The sequence below is a fragment of the Rhipicephalus microplus genome, chromosome 7 (genome assembly GCF_043290135.1).
Source record: "Rhipicephalus microplus isolate Deutch F79 chromosome 7, USDA_Rmic, whole genome shotgun sequence".
NCBI lineage: Eukaryota > Metazoa > Arthropoda > Arachnida > Ixodida > Ixodidae > Rhipicephalus > Rhipicephalus microplus.
In genome coordinates this window covers 8,542,337-8,555,659 of record NC_134706.1, presented here as the reverse complement: position 1 = coordinate 8,555,659, position 13,323 = coordinate 8,542,337, and positions in this window count along the sequence as shown.

The following is a 13,323-nucleotide window of genomic DNA, read 5'->3' as shown; positions in this document are numbered from 1 at the left end:
ATTTGAACCCACGACCTGCGGGTCAGCAGCCAAATACCTTAACCACTAGAACACCGCGGCAGGGCCTTTTGCGTTTCTACTATCCCGCCATTGTGTGCCTTTGCTGTTTGTTAGTCGCCGTTTGAGGTGCCTGACGCGTTAGTGGTGTCTCGCGTTTAAAAAAAAAAAAAACAGGGCTTACGGTCGTTTGCTTAGAATCAAATAAACCGTCTGAGACTGCCTTATAACGAGAAAGTCCAAAAACACTTCCGTTATAAGCGTATAAAACGATGTGAGCCAGCACTGCGTAACATATTAAAATCGCACGTGTCAGTTTTGTTATTCGCCATACGATAAATAAACGACGAGCTGCAGCTTACATTCGCAGCGCGTTGGCACGCTCGACACGAACCGTGGATTTCGCTGTATCTTACTTCACATTATACATGTCCACATTTCAAGTGGCAACGGCACGACGTTGCCGGCACGTATTTTGCTCAATTTTACGAGGACGGCGCAGTCAAGGGTGGCCGCCGACTTCCGTGAACTTGCTTCGAAGTCACCGCAGCCGAGAGTGAATTTACATCAGCCGCACGCAATCCTCTATAGAGCGTCATCTGACTACACGAAAAAAAAAAAAGCGTCCGTTTTACATTCGCGGTACGCGTTACGTCCTGGATGAAATACGCACGCGCCACCTGCCTGAATAACTCGACGTGAAGCAGAATTAAATAAGATGCGGAGGGGACGACACACTTATCCAGATGCAACACGAAAAGTGTTTTGCTAGAAAGCAAAGAGATAAAAAAAGAAAAAAGAACAGAAAAAAATAAACTCAGAGGATATCTTATGCATTTCCCCAACACGACTACAGGCCATCTTTTTCTTTTTCTTCCCCTCGATCGATGTACTGATTCTCCCCCTCCGAAAACTTGCCGCTCCTAACGTGCTTGTGCATGGCCTCCGGGATTGGATATATTGCAAGCTTTCTGCAACTCACATGGTTTTTGCACGGCCTCCGCGATCATACCTGTGTTGACCAAGCGAATACGTCACGCGATGACGTCATCCTGTGACATAGCCTAACATGACTTAGAAGTGTGGCAGTTTGGGCTAGTTGGTATGCCATGACGCTAGTTATAGTGCGAGAAAAGAACGACGACAAAGAGACACGAAGGACACGAGCGCTCGTGTCCTTCTTGTCTCTTTATTGTCGTTCTGTTCTCACGCTATAACTATCACCTAACATGAAGTAATGATGACATCACAATTCACCGTAACGTGGCATCACTATGACGCCATAGCGATGACGTTATGGCGTCACAAATTTACTTGTGGGGCAGCGCACACAGTCACACAAGTTAACATGTACTTTCAATGTAACTGGCGTCACAAGTTCTGACGACCCGTGACACCTTGATTACGTGATACGGCGTCATCATCGCGTGATGATTACGTCTTGCATTACTTTCGACGCCGTCCACAGCCACCTTTTACGTTTGATGAAGCATGTTCGCCTTCAAAGAAATAAATTGCGAAGGTGTGCAGCCTTCTTTGTCTCTCTTTAGTTATCGATATCTTCCGCTGTTTATTTTTTTGTTATTTTCATTTTCCTTTTTCATATTTCTCTCATTTAATTCTCTATCTATCAATATATCTTCTTTGCTTATTGCTCTATTTTCTTATTTTTTTTCTATTCCTTCCTACTTATTTGCTTTCTTTTTCTGATTTCTCCCTAGTTCTCGTTTGCTTCTTTTTACGTTTGTTACTGTCTCTATATTTCTTTCTCTCTTTCACCCTTTCTTTCTCTTTCTACATTTTTCTCCCATTTCTCTTTTGATAATCGTGTCTATGCTGTTCTTTACTCCCTCCCGTCCTTTTTCCTCCACCTCTTCCTCATCACTTATTGTTTGTCACCTTCTGTTTCTCTTTTTTTTTTTCACGCTTTCTCGTTTCCTTCCTCTCATTTTTTTTCTGCCTTTCTCGATTTCTCTTTCTTTTTTATCCTTTCTTATCACCATATCACCTCTGAGAGAAGCGCGCACGACCGTTTCAAAGCCACGTGCTTCGTTTTTCAAGACAACTGCCAGATGACGCTCATGTCTCACGTGTGACGTGACATGATGCGCTCGCTCACCTCCGCTGCACGCTCGAAGCACTCTAACGCAGCGCCTCCATTCACCGATTATCTTGCGCAGAACATCAAATAAATGTTTTGTTCACTCTCTCCACACGCAAGACTATCGTCTTTCGACGGCATTTGCAGATTGCATGCAGATACGGGGCCATTTTTTTTTTCCAGAACGTTCTGCGCAATAAGAAAGTATATTTATTTTAGAACCGTATAGAACCGCGTGCTTAGATTCACGTGCACGTTACCGAAAAACCAGATTTTTGGAGCCCTTCAACGGGAAGCGTCCCTCATAACCATATATACCATAGTCTTCGGACGTAAAACTCCCAAAATTACTCATTATAATAAAAAAAGGCGCAGCATATTGATGACGAGCAAAGCTATTTCTTAGTTTTTCTGTGTTTAAATAAAAGAACCTGTGGTAAAAGCTTGATACTAATGCAAGAAGACGCGAGACGAAAATTTCTTTTCCCACGAAAGCACACAGGTGTGCATGTGTGATGGCGATGGGTGCCACGATAAAATCTACATAACGGGAGTTCGACTTAACCTAGTCTCTCCCTCCACCTCTCTCACATCAGCTGATTCTGACGGCAAAACAATGTGACAAACATTGGTATTGCATAAAGTACGTAGAATAACATAACGTACATGCAAAGAACGAAAATCGCCTCTCCTGGAAATGCGCTCACACAACGGAGAAAGCACTGAGCCGACAGGGAACATTCGCTAGAACATTTGAAATACTTTCACATTTTCGTTCATGGGTGCGAGCAGGATGTACCGAATTCTATCGCCAAGCACCATCCGTCTGAGTGCTGTCAGCTTTTTAAAAAAAAATCTTTGCAAGCCATATTCGGTGCGTGGTAATAACAATATTGTTACTGCATAGCACCGCATGCAGTGACTGCTTCTAGCGCACTGCACGCTATTCGAAAGACAGCGAGAACGAGTATTCGCCGCGTGCAGAAAAGAAGAGCATTTCGTCACCCCCTCTCCCACCCTCCTCTCTCTCCTCACTATATCCAGGCTCCCTGCCAGCCGCATCTGTGTCAACCACCGCTCTGAATTTTAAGACGCTTTCTTTCTTTCTTTCTGTTTGTTTGTTTGTTTTAGTTGTTTTGTTTTCACAGAGAGCAGGTATTCCTACCTGCTTGGAGCTGCAACCTTTATATTTTTTTCTTCCTTTTTTTTGCAGGCGTGATATCGATTATTTTTCGTACTTTGTTCGCAGGCGGTATACGTAAATTGAATCGAACACCAAATATAGATGCAGCGCGTATTGATCAAGCTGTTCGGGAGACCTACAGGTCGTTTTGTTGAGCGCGGCTTCCGGATGGACTCCTTTGAATTGACCGGAGCATGCATTTCCAAAGGAAGCAGCGGTAAGTAGATTCGGAGGCGCGTTTTTTGGAGCATGCACGTCGCAACGCGCGCTGTAGCGAGCTTTATAGAATCAGACATCTTGGGAATGAGTACGAATAGGCCAGCACCGGAAGTGGTACAGCGACTGAATTCCCGCGGTATGGTTCCTATGCGCGGATTCACTTGGATTAAGAACTTCGGAAGTATCAGGGCTCAGAACTAGCAGGCAGGATTAGGTTAAGGACTGGGACGCTAGGATTCAGGACTAGTAGGTGAGTTGTCCATGGCTGTGCGTAGTCGCTCTGAATCCCAGCGCTGAGTTGCCGGGCCTCAGAGCTTATCCCGGCGATGTTCCGGGAGAGTTGTCTCTAACTGTTGGGCGTCTTGCGCGGCACTAAAAAAAAAAAAAAAAACTCAGAGCATACTTTAAAATGAATTTTATTTGTAGAGTACGCATTGCGATTTCAGTACACGTTAAAGAACGCCACATGGATCCCTTTACTACGGCGTCTCTCATAATCATATCGTGGTTTTGGCATATCAAACCCCATATATTATTATATTATTGTAGAGTAGGCATAGTTTCATACGTGTAAAATATTCCACGCTAGAAGGCACATCGTACGTTATCTGCGCATTACAATAATCCAGCAGGCATGAAACCGAGAAAACCAGCTGGGGGTAAAGTTTCCGTACTTTTACTTAATTTGTTCAGGCTACCATTCATCATTTCTTTGTCAACTTACGAAATCATTACCATTTCGTTATTTGATTAAGTAAGAAATCTGCTAACTTTCCCAAATTCTTTGTACTCGTTGTCCACTGAACTTAAGGCGAAATCGGCGTCGCGCCACGTCGGGCACGAGTGATGTAAAAAAAAAAAAACCATCCGAGATGACGTCATACGTTCCTTCCGTTTTCTTTCTCTGCGCTTCGTATGTCCCGCTGTTCGGCTCGATTATACCGAACGTGCCGATAACGTCAGGAGAAGAACCCCGTCCCGAAACGACGTCATGACGTGACGTTATAACGTGACGTCATCTCGTGAGAACAGGGGTATATATACCGTCAGGGGGAGGTACCCCCTGATCGAGATGACGTCATGACGTGGCGTCGTAACGTGGTACTATTCGCCACCGGCCCACTAAAAAATAAGGAGACAACAGTTAGCCCATACAGTAGCCGACGACGTTAGTGGAGCTGTAGCACCCTTCCCTATACGTATACCTTTGGGGAACAGAAAGCTGGTATGTAGGGAAGAAGAAGCGAAGCAATACTGGAAAATACGCACTAAATTATATAATCATTTCTCGACCGATCTCCCTGCGTGGATATGAGCCACGTGTGAGGCATCATCATCATCATCCACCTTGGGGTAAGTGCATTCTCAAGCAGTTTTCCGCCGACCTCAGAGAGCGGAAACACCTTTTCCTAAACGCCCGGATTCATGCCTGTCACCACTATAGTCCCACATCAAATAAATATCTCCCAAAACACAGCATGCTTCTCCCCTACCCATGTGTCACGCTACTGGAGCCGAAACACCGTTCTCTACATGATTCGCTATTCCCCAGTTTGTTTGATTTTTCTTACGTTCTAACCGAGTATGGGAGGAGTTATACTGCACTTATAAGTCAATGTTCACGAGCCCGTCTTTTCTTTCTTTTTTTTTCAGTTCTGTTCTAGGTCACTACCGAAGAGGTCGACGTGACTTCGCAGGAAAGTCGAGGAGCGTCGTCGTCTTGCACGACACCTCGGGCGACCCGAAAACACGATGCGCAGTCGTAGACGGCTACAAATTACCCGCTGCAAATCGCGAAACAAGTGCGACAGAGTAGCCGGCCACGACCTTCAAAATAACAACAAGGTAGCCTTCGCCATCACGACTGAGGCGTGAGTGAAGACTCTCGCGACAGGCGCTCTGGGCGCGCAAAAATAAATAAATAAAATAAATTAAATGGAGGACAACTCTTTCGTTAGCTTCTCGTGTGATACACTCGGCACGCTCTACAGCGGGCAGCGCGTGGATCTTGAAGCGACGAGGGGCTTCACCTGCGACGCCTCGCGTTTTGCTGATCTTTTCATCCTATAAGCGCATGGAAAAACAAAAACACTTTTTTTTCTTTCTAATAAATGTTAACCCTTGCATTTCACAGCCCAACTAGCAGCACAAGTAAATTTTTTTTCTGTGTTCACGCAATAACAATACATACGAACGTGGTATAATACGAAAATCTAACGTTACTTGACATACCGAGTACGTGCATCTCAAAGGAACGAAGCCCCGCCACGGTGGTCTAGTGGCTAAGGTACTCGGCTGCTGACCAGCAGGTCGCGGGATCAAATCGCAGCTGTGGCGGCTGCATTTCCGATGGAGGCGGAAATGTTGTAGGCGCGTGTGCTCAGATTTGGGTGCACGTTAAAGAACCCCTTCAGGTGGTCGAAATTTCCGGAGCCGTCCACTACGGCGTCTCTCATTATGATATGGTTGTTTTGGGACGTTAAACCCCACATATCAATCAAAGAGACGAATGCATAAACGGCATGGGCTGGCGTTGGCTTCCAACTGATATATTCAAAAGTACGAAGCCCTTTTTTATATATGTTATCAGCCACTCGAGACGCATCATGGGTAAGCAGGCAAAAAATGAGTTTCTTTGTCACTTAGATACACACTTGGCGCAGGCATGATTGGTCTAAAGCAGGAGTAATACTGCAAGACGGGCAAGTTGGCACGTACACATCATAATAACGTTTTTCCTGTAGCGCACACGGACAAATAGGGGGAACGACACCAGCGCTACTATCAGCTGCTGAAAGCCTTATTCAAAGAAGGAAAACGTACACAGCGACGCTATACCACCCGCTGTTCATGTGCACCGTCGTAAGTGCTAAGTCCGGGGCTATCTCGCCATATCTCCTGTGCTCACCACTGCTCTCAGCACCGACACTTCTTTTTTCAGAAATAGTCACTGACGCGTGGCTAGTGCCTTAAGTGGATGTGAAATGCCTCTGCGACCTCTCGTGCGTTGCGATCACAGTGCTTAAACAAAATGAACTGTGTTCGAAAAGCGTGCCTCACACCCACACTGCGGGCAATGCATCTCCAAATGCGCTGGTAGCCTGTCCGTCAAAAGACGAGCGGTGCTCCCTTATGTTTATGCAGCGACCATACAGTGCGCGCTCCATGGTGTCGTTCCCTCTCTTTGTCCAAATATCTGCGCGCTTCACTGCAAATTTCCTCGAAAGGCGACGGTCTTCTGCCGACCATCGGGAATTCTGGTCTCTAACGCGCGAGATGTGGCGCTGGATGGATGGATGGATGGATGGATGGATGGATGGATGGATGGATGGATGGATGGATGGATGGATGGATGGATGGATGGATGGATGGATGGATGGATGGATGGATGGATGGATGGACGGATGGATGGATGGATGGATGGATGGATATGGCTGTACCCTTTAGATCGGGCGGTGGCTAGCGCCACCAAGCCGTAATACCTGATGAACCGAAAACGATATTTATTTTTTTCCTTAAAAAGTGAGTTTGAGGATTCGTACTTTGCAGTGAAGAGTTTAATTTTCACTCGTGCCTTGACTTTAGCCACCAATCAGATAACCTCCTTCTAGTTAAGTTTACCCGCTTAAAGTTTATTTTGCCCTCCCGGTCCCTAAACCCAAGTGCTTTGAAAAACGCTGCGCCAGCATCCTGATCTGCTGCGTGAGATATATGAGCGCCGACTGGCAGTGGCTTCGTGCATAGCGCCGCTTTTTCAGCGCCGTCTAAGGGTCTTCGGAATTATGTATTTTCTTATTTTCTAGTAAATGGACACACCACCTAATATACTTACGTATTGATTTTGCACCTCAGATATGCGTAACTTACTTTATTTATTTCAATATACGGCAGGCCTGTTTGGCCCTAAAAGAGGGGCAGTTACGCATAAAAGAAAGAAAATACAAGGATGGCTTCATACATGCAATGGTGCAATTTTGAACATAAATGCCTAAAATTGGCTGTATATAATAATGCTGACTTTTTGGTAGTATTGGATTTTTGATCGACAATGTTCACAAGTGTGAACGCAGCCACCAGTGCAACATGGCTGGCTGTTCAGCAAGTGCTTAAACTTTGGGCGAGTGGCTGAATCATGCGACAGACAGACAGACAGACAGACAGACAGACAGACAGACAGACAGACAGACAGACAGACAGACAGACAGACAGACAGACAGACAGATAGATAGATAGATAGATAGATAGATAGATAGATAGATAGATAGATAGATAGATAGATAGATAGATAGATAGATAGATAGATAGATAGATAGATAGATAGATAGATAGATAGATAGATAGATAGATAGATAGATAGATAGATAGATAGATAGATAGATAGATAGATAGATAGATAGATAGATAGATAGATAGATAGATAGATAGATAGATAGATAGATAGATAGATAGATAGATAGATAGATAGATAGATAGATAGATAGATAGACCAAAATTTCTGCGCTCAAGTATCCCAAGAAAGACTGTATTCTTTAAAATAATTAGACACTTGGACCGAATTCGGCTACGCGTTCTCTTTCCCTTTGCGTAAGCACCAGAAATTTTGTTTTCACCCGGATCTTATAGCGCGGAAGCCCAGTCACCTGTATTTCTACTAACACACGGTCCCCTGACCCGAGCGAAGTGGTGCAGGACAAGACTCGCTCACGCACGTTATTATTCAATAGGTTACACGACCGCCAGCCGTAGTCTTGGGACAAGTGCAGCGGGACAGTCGACCAGCAGTGGTCGTAACGCCTGCACCACCTCCCGCATGGGTGGGGCGTTGCTTCTCCGCCTCGAAAACAAAAGACAAGAAAGACGCGAGCATGCCCGCAGGAAACATGCAGGGAAAACCGGAGACCACGGAGCGAGACGAATGGATACAGCGGACGCAGTTCGTGGTTCCACGGGGCGATTCGGAGCGAGTCTTCTTCAACCCCGCGCGGCCATAAAAATATCCATAAAATTTTCGGCTAAAAACGAAGGACCCAGAAAACAACGTTTCACCATATATGGCTACGTGGTCAAGGTTCTTGAGCAAACAATCAACGCAAAGCGATGGTTTTCTTTGCTTTGTTTTCAACCCATAGGTCCCGACTGCAGACGCGAAGAACGTCGTCCGGCCTTGAAATTTTTCGGGTAACCACGCGTAACGTCACAGTCACTGATTGATGGCGGCCAGCTACGCTGAGATGAGCATAACGTATCCCAGCGGTCGCGCTTGGACGCTCGCGCCGGCGAGGAAAGATGGGATCACACGGTGCGCCGATTTGTGCGTCTTCTGCGACCTGCAGTCGGGAAGAATTGTTAGCCACCGCACGAGGGCCCGGGGTGTGGTTTTCTTTTGACGCTCTGAAAAGCACGCGACTGGAAACGCAAAAGGAGACACGCCTTTTCGGTTCCCGATGGGGCGTCTAATCGTTTTTCTGTGAGCAAACAGTCGGCATTGCACAACGGAGTCTGCCGCGACTCCGTCTACAGTGCGGTTACGACATTTCAGAGATGCGCCATTTCGACGAAGGTCTCTCCCGCATCTTATTTTCGAGGAGCATTTGGCGCCAGGATTAGAGAAACATATTAATACCGGGTCTCACAGTTACTGTACGCAATGTAAACGCCGATCTTGTAACCGACCCTGGAGGAAGTCCCTCTTCGGACATCGCCCATCCGTCCATCTGTCCGTTTGTCCATAGATCACGCTATACGTATATCCCGCCATCGCCTAGCTAAGAGAGAGAAATAAACGTTTATTTAGAAACGGTGTTCCGAGCGAGGCCCAGTGTCACCCTAAGGTGGGAGGGTTCCCTATAGTCCAGGAACCCTCTGGCTTCGACTGCCCTCTTGGCCCTGGCGACGAGTTGTCGCTGGTCTTCCAGGTCCTCGAGGACGAGCTTGGCCTCCCACGTTTCCATTAGGTGTTCGTCGTTTATTCTTGGGGCTAGGTCCCGCTGCAGTAGCACGTCGTGGCTGGCATGGCACTGGCATTCCAGGAGCAAGTGTGCCAGGGTGTCTGGTATGCTGCAGAGCGGGTACATGTAGCCACTTGTCCATGCGTAGAGGCGGTGCATTAATATGCCATGTATGTAAGTGTTGCTTTGTAGGCGTCTGAAAATCACGCTCTCTTTGGTTAGTCTTGGATGGTGTGGAGGGTATACCCGTCGCTCCAGTTTGTAGTGTTGGAGTAGCGACGAGTAGGTGTTTTCCACTACCTCCATCTCTTTTTTGTCGGCCATCGTAAGGCCCCTTTTTTAAAGCTAACTAATGTTTTGTTTTCAAATAAAATGCTGTGCAATTCTTGGGCTATTTCGTAAATGGTTGCCTTATATAGTATTCAAAAAATATTCAAGTAGTGTTACTCTATGCTTGTTCACGCGCGTTTGCATGTATATACACATGAAAAACTGAAGGAAGGAATGTAAACGAGAGGGAGCAAAGGTGTGGATGTTGCTACCCCGCACAGGGGAAAGGAATGAGGGACATTTAAATAACGGTAGAGAAAGAGAGGGGGAGCGCGCACGCACGCACGCACACACACACACACACACACACACACACACACAAGTAGTCGATATGGGCCTAAACCAAGGCCCACAATGCTCAAAATCAAATTAATATAAACGAAGCCTGATTTATTATAATTAACTAATACAAACAATAAGTATTCACACTAATTAACCTACAATCACTAACAAATGCTTCGAAAACATGCAGCTTACTGCTCCGCTGCACAAGAGGGGGCGCCACCACCTCGCAAACTACACAATTTCTCCTCTCTCCGGCGCTAATTCAAGGTGGGGGGAGGGGGGGCAACCTGACTGTACTCGCTGTAGACGACGCCTATCTAAACACTGCTGTGTCCAGGAGGAAGTCGATAAATGCGGCAAAAAGTGGCGCTAATGTCGCACACAAAGTTTGCGAGTCTTGCTCGTGCCGGGGAAGCCGTGCATGCTTACCTCATACGCTGACGTCATCGACAGCTTGGTGAACGGAACAGCGGAAGTACACCACGATCGGGAATCACTGGGGTTATAGTTACTGTGTATGCTACCTTTAGGTAGCATATACCTAAAGGAAGCATACACAGTAATTCTAACTGGGGTGTCCGTGCGACGCCCTCACTCGAGTTTAACAGAGTGGACCTGCATTTAGAGCAGGACTTAAGACTACACGAATAACTACACAAGATTTAAATTTTTTAGAACTCGCACTCAGGGTCAGGTCTTCTTCCTTTTTTTCTCTCGCTCTTTGTCCTCTCCTACTCACTCTCACTTCCATTTCCAACAAACACCCTTGCAAGGCTAGTGCGGCAGCTTGGGCTAGTTGGTATGGCATGACGATAGTTATAGAGCGAGAACAAAACGACGGCACAGCGACAAGAAGGACACGAGCGCTATGTCCTTAGTGTCCTTCTTGTCTCTGTGTCGTCGTTTTGTTCTCGCGCAATAACTATCGTCATGCTAAGGCTAGGCTATGCCCCACTAGCGTGCCTGGATAGCTGGCTGATCAGGACGCTCGCCTACGGATCATTGGTACGAGGCTTCGAATATCACCTCGCTAAGAAATGTTTCTCGCCAAGAATTTTTCTATTTCTTTCTGCATCTCTTTCGGTGCACTCGTTCTCTCGCCTATCAGAGTTACTGCATCCTACGCCGGACAAGTCGGCGCACATGTCTGCGGGACCGAAGAGGAAGAGGCTCAAAAAAGGTGCGTGTCACTTCGTGATGATGATGATAACTATTTTATATCTAGGATACACGTCAAGCCTCGAGCGCAACAGGCCTGCTGAACAATGATTTTTTTTAAACCACTCGATTTTTGGCCAATCCCCAATAGTGGGTATGCCTGTAACATGAGATGCTGGCCTGCTTCCTATCTATCGCATTGATATGCGACTGCTTTGAATCTGTGTCCATTTACTGACGCATCGGTGTTCATATATCATTTTTTTTTTAGTCTTACATGGACTACGCTTATTGCAAATGTGACACTGCCCGAGCATGTGACTCGGAGAACAATATTCACCACAATCTGGGCAAGGTGGACCAATTTCTAGATGAAGCACGCTCAGAAAGTCCTAGAGGGGCAATTAGGCGCCTTCGATCTTCCTCTTCTGGGGAGAAGTCTGTCACAGTTAAAAACTCACAGGGTTCTTTATCCATTGGATTAAGATGATAGGAAGATGAAAGAAAAGCAATGTTCCTTTTCTGTCCGACTGTAAGGCCTGACTTTTTTGTGGTGACCCGACTGTAAGATAAAATTTAATCTTCTCTTACAATGTAAGATAACACTGAGCGTAGACAGTAATTTTTCAACGGACGCTATGACATATACAGTCAATTTCTTTGTTCTACGAGCGATTGGTTGATATGTGGTGTTTAACGTCCCAAAACCACCATATGATTATGAGAGACGCCGTAGTGAGGGCTCAGGAAATTTCGACCACGTGAGGTTCTTTAACGTGCACCCAAATCTGAGCACACGTACGGGCCTACAACATTTCCGCCTCCATCGGAAATGCATCCGCCGCAGTAGGGATTCGATCGTCCCGCGACCTGGGGGTCAGCAGCCGAGTACCTTAGCCACTAGACCACCGCGGCGGGGCTCTACGAGCGAATGAAGACATGAATAACCAAAGTTCGGTGGGTAAACTGTGTACTGCATTGTCAAAGCGTATAAGCAATATGTGCGACTTGCGCGATCAAGATCAGGTCACAGTAAAAAGAAAAACAGAAAAAAAAAACAAAGATAAACTAGCGAGTCTTACGGCTGAGTGGGTTGCACAGGTGTTGAAGTACAAGAAGAGCAGGCGGACGAGTGTAAGATGGTGAATTTCGCCTTGCGGAAATGCTACACTGTTTTCCAGTCTATTCATCAAATGAATAGTGGCCACTACAGGAATGTCGATTACAATTTGCTCGACAAAGAAAATGAAGGGAGATGGGGTCTGTGGACTGGAATGCGGTAACGGCACTACAATAATCATCGTTAAAATTGTTGAAGTGCAACGTGCACAAAATGAAACCACTCGGCACACCATCTGTCATCAACGAAATGTGTCACAGGGTACCTCTTAGGCTTGCGAAAAAAAAAAGGGATAATTTTAGGAAGCTATGGAAAAAGGTGCGGTCTTACCATACCTTAGCAATAAGTGCAGAAACGGAGAAGGAACAATGAAGGGTTTCGACGCCTTACCAACTAGCCCAATCTCAAACTTCGCTTACTGTACCGCTCCTCCCTTTCCGCTGCTTCTGTGCGAGTGACGTTCCGTCCCCCGACCAACAGGTTCCTCATTGACAATGCGTGAGTTGGGAGGCAACTAGCCCAAGCTGCCACACTGGGAGGCCACATTGAGGCGTGATAGTAATTTTTGAAGAAAGCATTTGCGGGGTAGCCAGAATTTTTTCCCGGGGTGGGAGCTTCTTGATTTCTGTTTACCACCCCCTAGCTAGGCCACTGATTGTGGTGTTGGGGTGGTTTCACCATAATCAGGAGGCGGCAAAAGCACAACAAGCGCGGTAAAAGAGGAGCGGTAAGACGAAACCGTAATTCCGTACCGGGTTTAGGTACTTGTTTTAACACTTTAATGCGTGTGTGACAAGATTATATGTTATATGATCAGAGAGCAGGCCTTGTCTGAGGGGAAAAAAAAGGGCACATAAGAGGAAAATGAGCGGAGGGAAATGGCAAACGGCTAACTCGCAGCGCAATCGGTGCGCCCACAGAACACCTACGGTGCGCCACGCGCAAGGAGTGGACGGGGAAGTGGCGCCATCCGGTTTCGTTT